The following is a 14,345-nucleotide window of genomic DNA, read 5'->3' on the forward strand; positions in this document are numbered from 1 at the left end:
AGATGCACCGAGTAGTATCCAATGCCCAAAGGAATAAGGGCCAAATTAGGACTCTCAATCATATAATATTTTAAAATCTCATGCCCAATGTTTTGAGCAATGAAAAATATAAAAATGTCAGTACTTTACTTTAAACAATGGAAACATCATCTTTAGGATACCTTTGCCGAAGAGGCCTTAAATGGGTGTGTATCCCTAGTATAATTTTTACTCTAAAATTAATCATACCAAAGGATGGAATAGTTGCGAGAGAAAAATCATGGACATGATGCCATCATTAGATCTAATGAAATAATAGAGCTCAAGAAGGTTAATGGATTGAAGGTGGTAGGAAAAAGTAAAGACATCATAGTTTCGCTGGCGAAACACAATTGGAGGCCATTTCATTTGGAGTTCACAACTATAGTTTCGCTGGCGAAACTAAACGGGGCAGAAAAAACGAAACTAAGCGAAGGAGGAAGGTCGAAGGGAAACGGAAGTGGAAGAAAGGAGGGTGGAGAGGGAGAGGGAGAAGAAGAGGCAGAGGCAGAGAAAGAAGCGAAACTAGTTCAGAGAAAGAGAAGGGGAGGCAGAGCCAGAGAAAGAGGCAAAGAAGACTAGTTTCGTTGGCACTAGTTTCACTGGCGAAACTAGTGAAGACGACTCCGGTTGCACCCACGCCTATGCCTACGCCCACACCTACGCCTTCACTAGTTTCGCTGGCGAAACTAGTCTGGCGAAACTTATAATGGATGATTTAGCTAATTAAAAATTATTTATTTATATTTTATAATGTTAAAACCTTCAATAAAAATATTTGGAAACTTAAAAAATTTTGTTATTAAAATTGTTCGAATAGTTATACGTTCAAATCCTATTTGTTCCCTTAAAATAACTCTAGGACCTTAAAACTTTCAATTTCTAGAAACCTTTTGAAATTACAGGAACCCTTGAATGCACCATGCAAACAATTCCATTATAAGTTTCGCCAGCGAAACTAGTGTTCACTAGTTTCGCTGGCGAAACTAGTTTCGACTCCAACGAAACTAGTGAAGGCGTAGGCGTGGGCGTAGGCGGAACCAGAGTCTACGCCCACGCCTACGCCTAGTTCTTTTTTCGCCTACGCTTCTTGTGAGTGTTATCTCATGCCTTCACTAGTTTCGCTAGCAAAACTAGTGAACACTAGTTTCGCCAGCGCCCACGCCCACGCTTCTTGCATGCTCTTTTTTTGCTTGCATGCTCTTTTTTCGCTTCTCCACTCACATAGTTCGCTTACTCTCCATGCTCACCCAACTCTCCATGCTCTGTTTCCTCTACCATAGCCTCGGCTTCCTTGCGCTTGCAGCTACTTCGCTGGCTCCTACTTCCTTCCTTCACGTCTTCAAGCTTGTTCGCAGGTTACTCTCTTAACCTTCCTTCATGTCTTCAAGCATTTAGTACTCTACTTATGGGAAGTTTCTTCTTGTCGCTCCTACTTTTCGGCATTTCGAGGGTATTTCCTGCCTTCATGGTTCACAGCTCCTTGACGTTCTTCTTCTTAGTATGGTTCGGCTCCTTAAGATTGTTTTCTCTTAACTTCTTTGCTCGCTACCTTCATGGTGTCTTGGCATATTTACTAGCGACGGATTTGTTCCTGAGCTCCCTTTCAACCTTCTCTGCCTTTGACTGATTCAGCATCAGGATTCTTCGGTTGCTGTCATCCACTTCTCCGTCTTCAGTATCACTCCTCCACTTCTCCTTCTTCGCCCACGCCTACGCCCATGCCTCCTTCTCGACCCTCCTTCTCCGCCTACTTCTCCTTCTCCTTCTCGACCCTCCTTCTCCTTCTCGACCCTCCTTCTCCTTCTCCTTCTCCTTCTCGATGGAAAGCGGCCAATTCAGTCCTTTGGAGAAGAAAATCTTGTCTCATGGGTAAAGATTCTCTCATCCTCAAGATCTTTGGAGCTCGCTGATCTCCTGCTCATGGATAGGGATTACTAGGGAACTTCAAGCTTCATCATTGATACGACCCTCCATCTGTGAGACGAGTAAAGGGACTTATCGTTCACCTTTCATTAAGAGGTCGGCAGAAAGTTCTCTTACTCTATGACGAAGAACCACTTACCTATTTATAGTAAGAACAAGTGGCCTCTCGCCTTCATTTCCATTCCTGAGCTGTTGATGGACAAGAGTAAAGAAACCTTACGTTGTAATTGTTTAGAGATTTGCATAAGTTTTCCCTTTCTCTATGTAAGTGACAGATTGCTCACGGGCTTGTTCGCAAGGATTAAAGGGAACTAAAGGAGACTCCAGCTTTAGGATGTGCGCATAATTCTGTGCTATCTCTGATATGTTCTGCAGATTTTGTCTTGTTTGCTCTTCATAATCTCGCTCTTCGCACAGCGTAAATCCTGAATATTGAGGAACTTCATTGGTTTCAAATCTTTAGGCGAAGGATCCTAACCTGAAGGGCTTGTATGCCCCTCACGAATGCAAAGAATGCTCTGCATAGCCGCCCTCTGTGTTCATCCGATTGACACTATCCGGCCCTCTAGCAGCAAGGCAATTCCTTAATTACTCTTGACTTGGCATTTTTGACTTATGGCTCATTGGATTGCTACTGGCTTCTATCTCCAGGGTCCTGCTAAGGTATGTTGTGTATGAGACACAAGATTCAGAGACATTGCGTGAGTCACATCACTGCAGGTCTTGAGCCTTATGGAGAAAGAGCAAGATAAGAGTCTGAACCAGTTATTGTGCGAGGCTTATGCCAGCTCCACTGTCTCTTCAAATGGATGATAAAGAACTTTCAGAGGATTTGGAGTCCATTTGATGTAAGATGAGCGATGGCGGCACTTTGATTTGGAGAGGGAGAGAGTGCTAGAAGCACTGCCCATTTGCGCTGGGCACAAATGTCTCCTGGTAGAGCCAAAAGGCCTTGTGGTGGCTCGACTCTCCATTTGCGTTGAGCGCAAATTGGCAGAACCGAATGGCCCCTTCTCCCTTTGGAGGCTTGACAAGACTTTGCGCTGGGCGCAAACGAGTGTTGGAAGGACCAAATGCCATATATGGATAGTTTGGCGAAGGGAGGACGGGGCCATTTGCGCAGAGCGCAAACAGCTCAGCCCAGAGCCAAACAGAGCCCAGACTTGGGACAGGCTAGCCAGCATCATGCGAACATATGCATCTCTGGCCTTCGAATAAGCATCACGGGAGAAAGGGCAACAATACGAAATTTGGGAATCAGTCTGAATTTCCATGCTTTCTTCTGTTCAGCAGAATTTCTCCCGTGCCTTCACTCTGTCATTTTTCAGATGGTTACACTCTGTCATTTTTCATTTAATCATTTCAAAGATGGTTTCACTATGTCATTTATTTGTTTTTCTTCTTGTGCAGGTGAGCTTATTGAAAGTTGTGCAACAAATGCCTCCAGTAAGTTTGGTTTCTTTTTCTTTTTCTAGTTGCATTTCACCTTTGCATTTTTGCAAATCTTGTAATTGAGTTCTTCAAACATGTAGAGAAAGAAACGTGATGTGTCTAGTCCTATCACAAGGAAAGGTGGCAAAAGGAAGAAGCAAGAGTCAGAGGTCAAGAATGAACTGAAGGAGCTTGAGCAAGTTGACATTGAAAATGATATTGAGGATCCTGAGGACAACAAGGATAAAACTATAGATGATCCATCCAACAAAGTAGGAGTTAAAGATGATGTGGAGGATATCATTCCAGAGTGTGTTGAGAGACCTTCAGGTGCAGATATTTTAGAGCTTCTTACAGTAACTAAAGAAATTCCACCTCCTCGAATTCCCTTGTGTCGTTGTCTCATAAACCCAGTTGTGCGTCAAATTAGGAATGATTTGACCATTTTGAAAAGAGCATTTGAAATAGAGGGATACATTCCGACAAAAGAATCTTTTATTCTATCTATCAAAATGCCTGATGGGTCTTCCAAGGATGTTGATGATGTCACAAGAGAACGTTGGGACAAGAATTGGAGCTTAGTTTATGATGAGTTTGAATCAGAGATAATTGGCACACCATGGAGCTTTCTATCAAACAAAATGTTCTTTGTGTGGGAAGGAAATCATCGTACGGCATCTTGGATGGAAATCATAGAAGAGATTTACACAAATATCAAGTCTAGACACATTAGAGTGCAAGCTCAAATTATTGAACCGGAAGCAAAGGATGAGCTTAAGCTTGTTGCTGCTCTGCAAAGATTTAACTTGTAAGCCTTGTTGTTTATGTTTACTATATTGAGATGGTAAGTGCTTGTAAATGAAACCAATTTTGATCCATTTAAGTCAATGGTTGCAGGCTTAATGAAGATGCAATTGTTGTTACTAATCTCAAGGATTATTTGTACCACACAAGCACACTTGTATCCTGTGATGCTCAATATTTTACTCAGGATTTTAGTGAGGAGGAGAAAAAAGCTATTGAGTTGGCAAGACAGAAAGAGGTTGGAAGTGGACGAAGGGTGTGGTATCCCCTCACCCAAACTATTCTTGGGAGGATGGTATTTGCTGTAAGTATTAGTTCTTTAGTTTATATATTTTCTTTTTTTGTGACTTTGCTTTGTGTTCCAATAACATTATGATGAGATTATCTGTTTATGTTGAAAGGGGAAATGGAAATCAGATTTTGAGGCTCAATGCAAGAAATTGCATTCTTCCATGCCAAAGGATGAGAGAGAGTCCAAGATTCATGAGATTAAAAAGACTGTGGGAGCAACATATCGAAGAAAAATTACACGGGTAAGTTTTCAATTTACCAAATTTTGTATTTATAGATCACAAATTTGAATTTGTAGTCCACAAAATTCTACGTTTTATATCTCAGATATTTGAATTTATAGTTTGCAAATTTGAATTTATAGTTTCCAAATTCTAATTTTACAACTCATAAACCTTAATATATGGTTTGTTGTGTGTATCAAAGTCTCTTCTAAAACTTTACTCTTTGGCAGATGCTTTCAATAGTCAATCCTTCCCATGGCAAGGAGTGGTTTAATATCCTTTGGAATTTACCATTTGAGGATACATCAATGAAGATCACTTTGGAGAAGCTTTACCAAGTATCAATTGCAACCTGTTCCAAGGCAAAGCAACTATCTATTCTTTCTCTTCTTGGTGCAGATGACAATCTAAAGGAGAGTTATGGGATGCCTATGACTGACCATGGTTTCATACCTTGGCTTGCAAAAGAAGTATGGATGGACCATGTGTTGGCAGATGCTAGGCGATTGCTTGACCAAGTGATGAAATCATCAAGCATTGAGGGTGCAGCTACACTTCCAGACAGTCCTTCTATTCTGGAATACTTTGATGGCATTATAGTGAGACACAGGCCTTTTTTGTTTGAGCCTTTTGCTTCATTGATGACAGTTGCTGTTGTTCCATCCAAGCAAGTTGATCTTACAAATGCCAGCAGACGATTGGTTTACAGGTGCGTTTTGGCTTTCGTTTTCAATGGAAAGATATCTTTGTAATACCTTGCATTCTCTTATATTATCCTAAAAATCATTTAGGTATCTCCATTATCTGGCTGCAAATAAGAGTCTTCAGGTGGTACCATCCATTTGCAAGGCTTGGACTATGCTTGCACCTGTTACTTATTGCATGTACACCTCTCATATTTTTAGAGAGAATAAGCATAAGGATGGTCATATATTGCTTACAGAGTGGGAAAGCAAGCACTGCCCTTGGTGGATTGAGATGAAGGCTGGAACATGTATCGAGGAAGAGAAGGAAACTTATGATCGCCATTTAAAAGGTGAGTGCAAGTCAAACTCGGGTTCGTCGGGCAACATGGATGAGGCACAAAAGAAGAGGCTTGAAGAGGAGCAAAAAGCAATAGTAGAAAAGCAAAAGGCAAGTCATGTGACTCCAAATAACAAACGAGGTGGAAGACCTAAACCAACGGGCACTTCTAACACAGGTCTATTTTCTTATAACTCTTTCTTTCATGTTTCAAAGTGATTAGAAGCTTCCTACAAATTTAATTTAGGATTCTTTGTTATTGTAGACAATGATCCACGAAAGGAGGAGTCTCTTCTTAGCAAGAAAGTGTGTAATACAGATATGGTTTATGTTCCTTTGTCCACTTTCTCATCATTTGCAACTCGTATCTCACAAGAAAACTACAAAGTTTGGGAGTATGATTATGTATCACTTGGAAAAGAAGTTAAGCAATACAAGTACGATGGGGCTTTTCAAATCATAAGAAATTTTTACCATGAACTTGGTGGCATGAAGAAGTCACGCAATGGAAAAAATGCTGCATGGAGTGTGGAATTTTGCTTGATTGACCTTCCTACAGGATCTATAGTGAGTGGAATCAAGGGTGGAATCCCTGGATGGAACATTCTAAATGAGGAGCATATCTCATGCTCACTTGCTATTGCTTCATCTGTGATGGATGATTATGGATGGACATTGGTGATGTGTTCACCTGTATCCACTTCATTCATTGAGCGTTTGGCAAGACAAATGAGACTAGAGGTTTCTTGTAGGTGAGCAATATATCACAGTTGATAATGTCTGTTTATGTGAATTGCATTCAGCTATTGGTATCTTATAGTTAGTACATGTAGATGGATCGTGGAGACGGGAGATTGCATTGATGTTGCGGATAATGTTGGCTTTGGTGTCAAGGTATGTCATTTGGCTATTTACATGATTGTCATGTTCTTGTTTGTTCGTATTTTAGCATTCTCCATTAACTTTTTCAATCTATGTTTTATGTAGATTACTGCCTTTCAAATCCTATTGTTCTCTAGGATTAGCAAGAAGGCACATCACTATCTTGATAGGGCAAATAAAGTTTCCCAGTCCCTTAAGGTGTGCATGGACAATTATTTCATCACTCATTACTTGCCTTCAAGTGTACGGTGCATAAAAGAGGGAAAGGGTGGACAGTGGCGTGGTGGGTTGGAGAAGAGTAGCTCCATGATGTTGATGTTCATGGAGTTGTTGTGTCCGATTGGAGGCTCTATGCTTGAGCTTGGTGTAGGTACAGCACCTGGGATGAAAGCAGCAATTCACTCAGGACGTCCATGCATGGCAGTGGACAATGACAAAGAGATTTGCACAGGATACTTAGAAGGCATGCTTAGAGACAACTTCACAGAGGCAGGGCCTTCAAGTGTGAATCAAGCAGTCCTCATGATAGATGATGAGGAGACAGACTATGACTTTGATGCACCTCTTGATTAGTGAGTAATTTATTTGATCTATGTGTATAATTTAAGCATGGTTAGATACTGACTAATTGAGCTTAGTGTTCTGCCTTGCTATGCAGAAGATGTGGCTACCCAAATGGTAGGAGATAGCACATTCGATTATGAGTTGGTGGAGAGCATCATGGACATCTAGACTACATAGATGACTTGGCTGATGAGGTCTAGAGAGCATGTCCTGGCTTTTTATGGATTGATGCAAAACTTAATTTCTCATGTTTTCATTATCATCTCATGTAGACCTGGTTTCTTATGGATGGATATGTTGGAGGTGCAAATCTCTCATGGACAAAGGGGATAAGAAGAAGGAGAAAGGGTTGAATTATCCCACATACAAAGGTGTGTGGAAGATGAAGGGACATAAATAGTCCAAGTTGCCCCTCCTATCTTCAATTCCCCCAAGCTTGCCTTTTGTGGAGGTTGGAGGGCTGGCTAGGCAAGGGTGCCTTATGGCAGGGGTGGGGACCTGCCATACACACATGCCAGAGCCTCCGTAGTGGCCATGAAGGTTGTGCACTTCCGTGAGGTGCTAGCGGTCTTGGCGGGGGGCACGCTAGGCACATGCGTACTATTTTCTAACATGGTATCAGAGCCCGGGTCTGATCCCCGGCCACCTCTCTCCATGATCGATTGGAGGGGGGTGTTGGAGGTGCAAATCTCTCATGGACAAAGGGGATAAGAAGAAGGAGAAAGGGTTGAATTATCCCACATACAAAGGTGTGTGGAAGATGAAGGGACATAAATAGTCCAAGTTGCCCCTCCTATCTTCAATTCCCCCAAGCTTGCCTTTTGTGGAGGTTGGAGGGCTGGCTAGGCAAGGGTGCCTTATGGCAAGGGTGGGGACCTGCCATACACACATGCCAGAGCCTCCGTAGTGGCCATGAAGGTTGTGCACTTCCGTGAGGTGCTAGCGGTCTTGGCGGGGGGCACGCTAGGCACATGCTCTTGGATTGTAACAGGATAGCCATTACCTTCTTATGCAAACCTTAACTTCTTATGGATTGATAGATTATGGCTTCTGAATCATGTGATTTTAATGTTCTTTGACCTAATAATATGAACATGTCATAGTTGTTTTGGAAATGTATGGCAAGTTGTAATTTTTAGGATTGAATTTTTAGGTGAATTCATAGTTTACATCTTTGATTGTTAAAATATATATCTGTCCCTCTATTGAGTTTCGAAAGACTAAAAACAAATAATTGTTGGCAATCTCACAAGCTTGAGGGGAGGTATTAATAAGCATATCTACTTAAAAGTGAACAATGCCACTAGTCCTAATTTTGTTGGCATGTTGAGGCTTATAGAAAATACAATGAATGTGCAAATATAATACACACAATTGCATCTTGAGAGCATTCAAACCAAGGGTATATGTCTTTGGCTCTTTGTACCTTGGTACATGCATGCAGCTAATATGAGAGCTGTCGATTGAGGTTTTTAAAAAAAGATATTTCATAAAAAAACATTCATTCAAGTATAACTCCATTGAGTGTTGCTCGGATAATCCGCTCAAGGGTTTCTGCTCATAATATGTATGCACCCTCATCAACCTGTTGCAGGATTCGCAAAAATTTTCAAAATGTTGCAAGAGGTGAGTTCATTTCTAACCTATTGCGTACGCAAGAACTTCTAAGAATCAAGTTTTTATAAATTTGAATTTTTTTTCAAATCCGATCTTTTTCTCAAAAACTTGTGTGTACGCAACAACTTAAAAAACCATTTTAGCATTAAATCTTTTTTTCCACAAATTTTCCTCTTTCATCAAACTCTCACAACCCCTCCCTACCTATTGCGTATGCAACAACTTCAAAACAAAATTTAACACTCAAACCCTACCTATTGCGTATGCAACAACTTCAAAACAAAATTTAATCATAAATCTCTCAAAAAAACTCATCAACCAAAAAAAACAATCTATTACAAATTTCTCTCTCAACCTCAAAGCCACTCAAACCTCCCTACCTATTGCGTACGCAACAACTTCAAAACAAAATTTAATCATAAATCTCTCCAAAAAACTCCTTTTAAAAAAAAAACAATCTATTACACATTTCTCTCTCAACCTCAAAAGCACTCAAACCTCCCTACCTATTGCGTACGCAACAACTTCAAAACAAAACTTTATCACAAATCCTCCAAAAAACTCTTCTCATGACACTTTATTACAAATATCTCTATCAACCTCAAAACCACTCAAATGTCCTACCTATTGCGTACGCAACAGCTTCAAAACAAAATTTAATCATAAATCTTTTCAAAAAACTCTTCTCACTACACTTTATTAATATAAGAAATCCATTTATAATATTTTTACCCCATAATATAATAAATTTTTATTAACTAATGTTAAAATATAATTTTGCTAAAAATATATATTATTAATCTATAAATTAATATAAATATTATATAAATAAATATATAAATACATTAATTTAAGAAAAAAGTTGAAAGGAGGTCTTCTAGCATATGTGCTTTATATAATACTTACTCTTAAAACAATGAAGAATTAGTGAATATATTGCTCTTCTATACATTATTGACTTAAAAACTAATATAAATATAAATTAATTATTATATAAATTTAAATAAATATATAAATAATTAATATTATACATTAATAACATTTAAAATTATGTAGATTATATACTAATAATCTTTCAATTTTAAAAAGTAGTCAATAAAAGAATTAAATTAATTTTAAAAATAAGAAAATATTAAAATTTACACACTTACTTTTAGCATGTATGCTTTTATTCCATGTGTATAGTACTTGTTAGTTAGTCGAAAAATGAAAAATTAGATAATGTATTTGTAAGGTAGGTATTTAAAACCATAGAATCTAGAAGACTACACTATCATTGCATCCATATCATTTTTTAACTTTAGTAACCATCAGATATCCATGATTCCATGTGTATAATACTTGTTAGTTAGTCGAAGAATGCAAAATTAGATAATGTATTTGTAAGGTAGGTATTTAAAACCATAGAATCTAGAAGACTACAGTATCATTGCATCCATATCATTTTTTTTACTTTAGCAAGCACCAGATATCCATGGTATCCATGATATGGAATACATATTTCTTAGAATGTCCATGATATGGAATATATATTTCTTCGAATATTTCTTATCACATACTTTTTCATGTCTTCTCATACACTATGCAGCGGTGTGCTTTTAGCCTATGTACTTGTTCCTAATCAGTAGGATACTTTGACTAGGTAGGCTTGTAACTACTTAAAGTAAAGCCTTTGCAAAGGATCGTACCTTCTGATACACCATGCAGCATGAATGTAAAAAAATATGAATCGGTGTGCTTTTAGCCTATGTACTTGTCCCTAATCAGTAGGATACTTTGACTAGGTAGACTTATACTTACTTAAAGTAAAACCTTTGCAATGTATCGTACCTATAAACAAAACACTTTGGAATGCATATAACATATAGTCTATATATATCTAAACTAAATACTCTAGAATGCATATTTTATATAGTCTATATATCTTAAATCTTACACCCTAAATCTTAAATCCTAAAGTTTCCTAAATCTTAGGTTATATAATCTAAGCTCTTAAACTTATATAATAGTTATAATCCCTAAACCTTAAATCCTAATCCCTATAACTTAAATTCTAAAACCTAATTTTCAATTCTAAACCCTAGATTCTACACTCTAAGCTCATGATCTTATATACTAAACCTTAAAACCTAAATCCTAAACCCTAAAACAATAATCATAAACCCTAAAAGCTAAACCCTAAACCCTATATTTTTAACCCTATACCCTAAACCCTAAATCCTAAACCCTAAAAATATAATCATAAATACTAAACCCTAAACACTAAATCTTAAATCCTAAGCCCTAAATCCTTAACCCTAAATACTAAACCTAAACCCTAACCCTAAAATACAATCAAAATTTTATGATTTTTCTCGATTTGTGCAACATGCTAAGATATACCCCCAACTTGTTGCTTGAGCAACAGGTTGGGGGATATATCCGACCTGTTGCACAAATCGAGAAAAATCTAGATTTGTGCAATAGGTCGGATATACCCCCCAACCTGTTGCTCAAGCAACAGGTTGGGGGGTATATCCAACATGTTGCACAAATCAAGAAAATTCTCAATTTGTGCAACATGTTGGATATACTCCTCAACCTGTTGCTTGAATTGTGCAACATGTTGGATATACTCCTCAACCTGTTGCTTGAATTGTGCAACATGTTGGATATACTCCTCAACCTGTTGCTTCAAGCAACAGGTTGAGGAGTATATCCAACATGTTGCACAAATCGAGAATTTTCTTGATTTGTGCAACAGATTGGATATACCCCCAACCTGTTCTTGATTGCACAAATCAAGAAAATTATCGATTTGTGCAACATGTTGGATATACCCCCAACCTTGGGGGTATATCCAACATGTTGCACAAATCGAGAATTTTCTTGATTTGTGCAACAGGTTGGATATACCCCCAACCTGTTGCTCAAGCAATAGGTTGAGGAGTATAACCAACATGTTGCACAAATCGAGAATTTTCTTGATTTGTGCAATAGATTGGATATACCCCCAACCTGTTCTTGATTGCACAAATCAAGAAAATTCTCAATTTGTGCAACAGGTTGGATATACCCCCAACCTATTGCTCAATTTTCTCGATTTGTGCAACATGTTGGATATACCCCCAAGGTTGGGGGTATATCCAACATGTTGCACAAATCGAGAATTTTCTTGATTTGTGCAATCAAGCAACAAGTTGGGGGTATATCCAATCTGTTGCACAAATCAAGAAAATTCTCAATTTGTGCAACAGGTTGGGGGTATATCCAACCTGTTGGACAAATCTAGAATTTTTGAGCAACAATAGAATTTTTGAGCAACAGGTTGGGGGATATATCCAACAACAGGCCTCCAACCTGTTGCTTGGGGGATATATCCAACAACAGGCCTCCAGGTTGGGGGGTATATCCAACCTGTTGCACAAATCGAGAATTTTCTTGATTTGTGTAACAAATTGGATATACCACCCAACCTGTTGCTCAAGCAACAGGTTGGGGGATATATCCAACAACAGGCCTCCAACCTGCTGCTTGGGGGATATATCCAACTGTTGAACCTGTTGCTTGGGGGATATATCCAACTACTGCTCAACCTTACACAAATCAAGATTTTTCAGTTGTAGGTTGGATATATTCCGCAATTGTATATCAAATTGTTGCACAAACAAGAAAAATTATTGATTTGTGCAATAAGTTGGATATATCCCCCAACCTCTTGCTTGATATATCCAACTGGTTGCTCAAGCAACAAGTTGGGGGATATATCCAACCTATTGCACAAATTAAAAAAATTCATTAAATTTTGGTTGTATTTTAGGGTTAAGGTTTAGGGTTTAAGATTTAAGATTTAGGGTTTAGGATTTAAGATTTAGGGTTTAGGATTTAGAGTTTAGGGTTTAAGGTTTAGGAGTTTAGGATTTAGGGTTTAGGAATTAAATGTTTAAAGTTTAGGATTTACGGTGGTTAAGATGTTTTGGTATTAATTATTTAAAGTTCAGGATGTAGGGTTTAGGTTAATGCCTTCTTTGCTAGTTTTGATATAGAAGTTATTAAGTAATAATAAGCTCAATGATTATTTATTAAATGTTCATTTTGAGTTGCTAATTTACTTTTATACATAAAACAGGTATTTACCCTAACAGAGGGTATGGATGTGGTGTTATATAAGAAGAATGAAGTGGTGGCTTTTGGACGAATTCATAGTCTTGATCCTATGAATGTGTGTCATTTTCAATGTTGTGGTGAGAGAAGATGTGTAGTGATAATCACCAACGTTGTAAATCCTGAAGTACATTTAAAATATCCACATGGAGACTTTGAAACATTGGGAGATATCTTACAATGTGACATATTTGATATGCAAGCACACAGAACACTTTGGGACCAAGACGAAATTGTTCCAAAGACATACTTTCAAGATATCAAGAAAACTTATATCCAGGGGGAAAAAGTACAGATGTTATCTTGCTCCGGAGAAGTTTTAGCAATTGGCAACTTTAAGGGCTATGCTCAGAGTTTTCTCTGTATAGTGGAGATAATTAAGTTGACTAGTGCAGGTGTCATTCAAAATGCAATGGATAGTACTTCACAATTAGACATCCATAATACTACGTCTCAACTATAAGTTCATAGTACTTGTAAATGGGGGTTAGCTTTCTTGAAATCAAGTTTGCCCAAGACAGTTTCCTTCAATGTCATGGAAGACACAACAGAATATTATCAGAAGAAAAAGACTATAACACAAATGGGATCCAAATTGATAAGAAGCTATAGTAGTAATCAAGAGTATCATAGTGTCATGCTCACAGGTATCGAGGACATTATAGTAACAGATGTTGATGTAGAAAAGGTTTCTTGTGTTGCAAGTGACTCAAATATACTCACTGGTATAGAAGACTTGTCTTGTGTTGCAAGTGACTCGAATAGGCTCACTGGTATAGAAGACTTGTCATGTGTTGCAAGTGACTCGAACAGGCTCACTGGTATAGAAGATTCATCCTGTGTTGCAAGTGACTCGAACAGGCTCACTGGTATAGAAGACTTGTCTTGTGCTGCAAGTGACTCAAACATGCTTATTGATATAAAAGACAGAAGATGTGTTGAGAATAATAAGATGGGACCACAAAGAAAAATACACGCAAAGATCAATGGGATAAGTGATGCAATAATAGGAATTGATGATATTAGTGGCAATGATCATGATGTTACCACTCGAATACAAGGCAAAAGGGGCAGAGAATCTGAGAATATTGTTGCTAGCATGCTAGAGAATATAGATGGGAGAATCTTGAGTTACGAAGGAGAAATAGTTCAACCACAAAATTCAAGAGGCATTGGCAACAAATTGACATCAATGAACATGTCAACCAGATTGCCATTTTCAAGATATTATAAGGTATCAAATAATTCTCAAGCCTACACAGCATTTGATTATAAAGATGAAGATTCAAGGGAAATGGATTCGAGGTTTGATGGTCTTACAACTAGAAAACGCAAGACACTATTTACAAAAAGAAAGTATGTGAGTGTGAAGAGGCGAAGAATCATGGCATCAATTCCAGAACCAAAGAGACATGTGATGCT

At 38.2% G+C, this 14,345-nt stretch overlaps 1 long non-coding RNA gene across 1 annotated transcript in view; it reads left to right on the plus strand.

The window, feature by feature from the left end:
* Positions 1–4,445: 4,445 nt before the first annotated feature.
* Positions 4,446–14,345, plus strand: part of LOC147881580 (uncharacterized) — a 31,791-nt gene continuing 21,891 nt past the window's right edge. The window contains exons 1-3 of the long non-coding RNA XR_015544011.1: positions 4,446–4,483; positions 4,581–4,712; positions 4,925–4,952. This is a non-coding gene — a long non-coding RNA (uncharacterized LOC147881580). The remainder of the gene's footprint in view (positions 4,484–4,580; positions 4,713–4,924; positions 4,953–14,345) is intronic.

This window comes from Dipteris shenzhenensis, chromosome 31, assembly GCF_047967505.1.
Source record: "Dipteris shenzhenensis isolate YYH24624 ecotype China chromosome 31, Dip_SZ_1.0, whole genome shotgun sequence".
NCBI classification, from domain to species: Eukaryota; Viridiplantae; Streptophyta; class Polypodiopsida; order Gleicheniales; family Dipteridaceae; genus Dipteris; species Dipteris shenzhenensis.